We start from the raw sequence: 5,000 nt of genomic DNA on the forward strand, positions 1-5,000 counted from the left end.
CAGTGCCTATCCGGGCAAAAACGCCCTAAGCCTGCGCATTCCAGCGCCCCGCAGCATGCCACCCTCCTATAGGGTTTGCGCAACCAACCCGCCTAACCACCAGTGGCAACCAAAGGTGCTGTTAGCGACGACTTCTGAAGACGCAACGAGACGCGACGGGTTTGCGCCCAGACGCGACGAGGCGATGCGGGATCTGCGCCCAACCGTGCCTACACCCGCCGACTTGATGCGGGAGCTGCTGGCCCAAGCATGCCTAGCGTGCAAGGCCTGCGTGCAAGGCTAGTGTGCAAGGCTCGTGGGCAAGGCTAGTGCGCAAGGCTAGCGCCCAAGGTCTGTGTGCAAGGCTAGTGCCCAAGGCTAGTGAGCATGGCCTGTGTGCAAGGCTAGTGTGCAAGGCTTGTATGCAAGGCTAGTGTGCAAGGCTGGTGTGCAAGGCTTGTGGGCAAGGCTGGTGCGCAAGGCTAGTTCCCAAGGGTTGTGTGCAAGGCTAGTGCCCAAGGCAAGTGCGCAAGGCTCGTGCCCAAAGCTAGTGCGCAAGGCTTGTGTGCAAGGCTACTGCGATGGGCCAGTGCCCAAGGCTTGTGAGCAAGGCTTGTATGCATGGCTTGTGTGCAAGGCTAGCGTCCAAGGCTTGTGCGCATGGCTTGTGCGCAAGGCTTGTGTCCAAGGCTTTTGTGCAAGGCTCGTGCGCAAGGCTAGTGTGCAAGGCTTGTGCGCATTGGCAGGTAGCCCACCAGCATGCACGATCCAAATGCCACTCACGCGACAACACGGTGCCAAGCCGGGCATGGTGTGCACTCAAAACCAATCAACGGACAGAGGTCATGCGTCATGGGGGGGATCTAGCAAGGCCATGGGGAAGGTCATGGAGGACCTTGGAAGCAAGCGCAAGACGAGAGCGAATCGAACAAGGGGCCAGGACGGGGCCTTGTGCCCATGGTCTTCGCAAGACAGCGTCCAAGGCACCCGAAAGCCCAAGGGAACCCAAACCCGGCCGACACTTGCAATCGCACATGCTCTCTGCAACACACCATCAATGCCGCCCAACGGGGCCAGCACGAGCAGTCCTCCGCGGTCCCCTGGCCCTGCGCACGTTTGTCTTCGAAACCGAGCATCAATGCCACAGAAAGTGCCGGGGCGCCAGCTGGAGCCATCATCCGCGTTGCCATGGCTCGCTTGGCCTTGGCTTGCCAGGCCCCGACACGAGCAATCGCGCATTTTCTTTGCAACCGACCATCAATGCCGCCCAACGGGGCCAGCACGAGCAGTCATCCGCGGTCCCCTGGCCCTGCGCACGTTTGTCTTTGAAACCGAGCATCAATGCCACAGAAAGTGCCGGGGCGCCAGCTGGAGCCATCATCCGACGAGCCATGGCTCTGGTCCCATGGTCTTCGCAACCGAGCATTCGTGACACCCGCGGGGCCAGGACACCAACCCTTCCGACACGAGCATTCGCGCATGTTCTTTGGCCACACAACGGCGCCAGCACGAGCAAAATCATCCGCGGTGCGGTGGCCTTGCACGGCCTTTTGTCTTTGGAACCAACCATCAGTGCCACGGGAAGTGCCGGAGTCCCGGCATCCGCGGTGCCAAGTCATTGCGCCCTTGGTCTCTGCAGCGGGGCATGCCGGGCACTCCCAACCATTGCAAGCAAGCAAGCAAGCAAGAAAGAAAGTAAGTAAGTAAGTAAGTATTACATATAGGGGCGGGACATGCGGGGAGATCTGCGAAACGTGCATTACGGGGCACACGCGTACCTACCGGGGCATACCGACCCCTATTGGGGCACACGTGTGCATATCGGGGCATACCGGGCCTATCGGGGCACACGCGTACATACCGGGGCATACCGAGCCCTACTGGGGCACACGTGCGCATATCGGGGCGTACCAAGCCTATCGGGGCATACGCATGTATCCCAAGGCATACCGAGTCTATCCGGGCATACGCGTTCATACCGGGGCGTAACGGGCCTATCGGGGCATACTTGGGCATATCCGGGCAAAAAATGCCCAAAACTTGCGCAACCTTGGCAACCGTGGTCCATTCCTCTCTATATGCCTAGCCTTGCCAACCGTGGTCCATTCCTCACTATATGCCATGGCCTTGTGCCCATGGTCTTCCCAAGACAGCATCCAAGGCGCCTGAAAGGCCAAGGGAGCCCAACCCAGCAATGCCCAGCCAAGGCCAGGCATTCCAGTGCCTACCCGGGCAAAAACGCCCAAAGCATGCCCCATTCGTTAGCCTATCCAGGCAAAAACGCCCAAAACCAGCCCATTCCAGTGCCTATCCGGGGAAAACGCCCAAAGCATGCCCATTCCTTAGCCTATCCAGGCAAAAACGCCCAAAACCAGCACATTCCAGTGCCTATCCGGGCAAAAACGCCCTAAGCCTGCGCATTCCAGCGCCCCGCAGCATGCCACCCTCCTATAGGGTTTGCGCAACCAACCCGCCTAACCACCAGTGGCAACCAAAGGTGCTGTTAGCGACGACTTCTGAAGACGCAACGAGACGCGACGGGTTTGCGCCCAGACGCGACGAGGCGATGCGGGATCTGCGCCCAACCGTGCCTACACCCGCCGACTTGATGCGGGAGCTGCTGGCCCAAGCATGCCTAGCGTGCAAGGCCTGCGTGCAAGGCTAGTGTGCAAGGCTCGTGGGCAAGGCTAGTGCGCAAGGCTAGTGCCCAAGGTCTGTGTGCAAGGCTAGTGCCCAAGGCTAGTGAGCATGGCCTGTGTGCAAGGCTAGTGTGCAAGGCTTGTATGCAAGGCTAGTGTGCAAGGCTGGTGTGCAAGGCTTGTGGGCAAGGCTGGTGCGCAAGGCTAGTTCCCAAGGGTTGTGTGCAAGGCTAGTGCCCAAGGCAAGTGCGCAAGGCTCGTGCCCAAAGCTAGTGCGCAAGGCTTGTGTGCAAGGCTACTGCGATGGGCCAGTGCCCAAGGCTTGTGAGCAAGGCTTGTATGCATGGCTTGTGTGCAAGGCTAGCGTCCAAGGCTTGTGCGCATGGCTTGTGCGCAAGGCTTGTGTCCAAGGCTTTTGTGCAAGGCTCGTGCGCAAGGCTAGTGTGCAAGGCTTGTGCGCATTGGCAGGTAGCCCACCAGCATGCACGATCCAAATGCCACTCACGCGACAACACGGTGCCAAGCCGGGCATGGTGTGCACTCAAAACCAATCAACGGACAGAGGTCATGCGTCATGGGGGGGATCTAGCAAGGCCATGGGGAAGGTCATGGAGGACCTTGGAAGCAAGCGCAAGACGAGAGCGAATCGAACAAGGGGCCAGGACGGGGCCTTGTGCCCATGGTCTTCGCAAGACAGCGTCCAAGGCACCCGAAAGCCCAAGGGAACCCAAACCCGGCCGACACTTGCAATCGCACATGCTCTCTGCAACACACCATCAATGCCGCCCAACGGGGCCAGCACGAGCAGTCCTCCGCGGTCCCCTGGCCCTGCGCACGTTTGTCTTCGAAACCGAGCATCAATGCCACAGAAAGTGCCGGGGCGCCAGCTGGAGCCATCATCCGCGTTGCCATGGCTCGCTTGGCCTTGGCTTGCCAGGCCCCGACACGAGCAATCGCGCATTTTCTTTGCAACCGACCATCAATGCCGCCCAACGGGGCCAGCACGAGCAGTCATCCGCGGTCCCCTGGCCCTGCGCACGTTTGTCTTTGAAACCGAGCATCAATGCCACAGAAAGTGCCGGGGCGCCAGCTGGAGCCATCATCCGACGTGCCATGGCTCTGGTCCCATGGTCTTCGCAACCGAGCATTCGTGACACCCGCGGGGCCAGGACACCAACCCTTCCGACACGAGCATTCGCGCATGTTCTTTGGCCACACAACGGCGCCAGCACGAGCAAAATCATCCGCGGTGCGGTGGCCTTGCACGGCCTTTTGTCTTTGGAACCAACCATCAGTGCCACGGGAAGTGCCGGAGTCCCGGCATCCGCGGTGCCAAGTCATTGCGCCCTTGGTCTCTGCAGCGGGGCATGCCGGGCACTCCCAACCATTGCAAGCAAGCAAGCAAGCAAGAAAGAAAGTAAGTAAGTAAGTAAGTATTACATATAGGGGCGGGACATGCGGGGAGATCTGCGAAACGTGCATTACGGGGCACACGCGTACCTACCGGGGCATACCGACCCCTATTGGGGCACACGTGTGCATATCGGGGCATACCGGGCCTATCGGGGCACACGCGTACATACCGGGGCATACCGAGCCCTACTGGGGCACACGTGCGCATATCGGGGCGTACCAAGCCTATCGGGGCATACGCATGTATCCCAAGGCATACCGAGTCTATCCGGGCATACGCGTTCATACCGGGGCGTAACGGGCCTATCGGGGCATACTTGGGCATATCCGGGCAAAAAATGCCCAAAACTTGCGCAACCTTGGCAACCGTGGTCCATTCCTCTCTATATGCCTAGCCTTGCCAACCGTGGTCCATTCCTCACTATATGCCATGGCCTTGTGCCCATGGTCTTCCCAAGACAGCGTCCAAGGCCCCCGGAAGGCCAAGGGAGCCCAACCCAGCAATGCCCTGCTATGGCAAGCCAAGGCCAAGCATTCCGGTGCCTATCCGGGCAAAAATGCAATTCCTCTCTATATGCCTAGCCTTGGCAACCGTGGTCCATTCCCCACCATATGCCATGGCCTTGTGCCCATGGTCTTCCCAAGACAGTGTCCAAGGCGCCCGGAAGGCCAAGGGAGCCCAACCCAGCAATGCCCTGCTTTGGCAAGCCAAGGCCAAGCATTCCGGTGCCTAACCTTGGCAACCGTGGTCCTTTCCTCACCATATGCCATGGCCTTGTGCCCATGGTCTTCGCAAGACATCGTCCAAGGCGCCCAAAAGGCCAAGGGAGCCCAACCCAGCAATGCCTTGCTAGGACAAGCCAAGGCCAAGCATTCCGGTGCCTATCCGGGCAAAAACGCCCAAAGCATGCCCATTCCTTAGCCTATCCAGGCAAAAACGCCCAAAATCTGCACATTCTAGTGCCTATC

The sequence above is a fragment of the Tasmannia lanceolata genome, unplaced genomic scaffold, assembly GCF_043159265.1.
Source record: "Tasmannia lanceolata isolate RefF3 unplaced genomic scaffold, GAP_Taslan_0.1 ptg000064l, whole genome shotgun sequence".
NCBI lineage: Eukaryota > Viridiplantae > Streptophyta > Magnoliopsida > Canellales > Winteraceae > Tasmannia > Tasmannia lanceolata.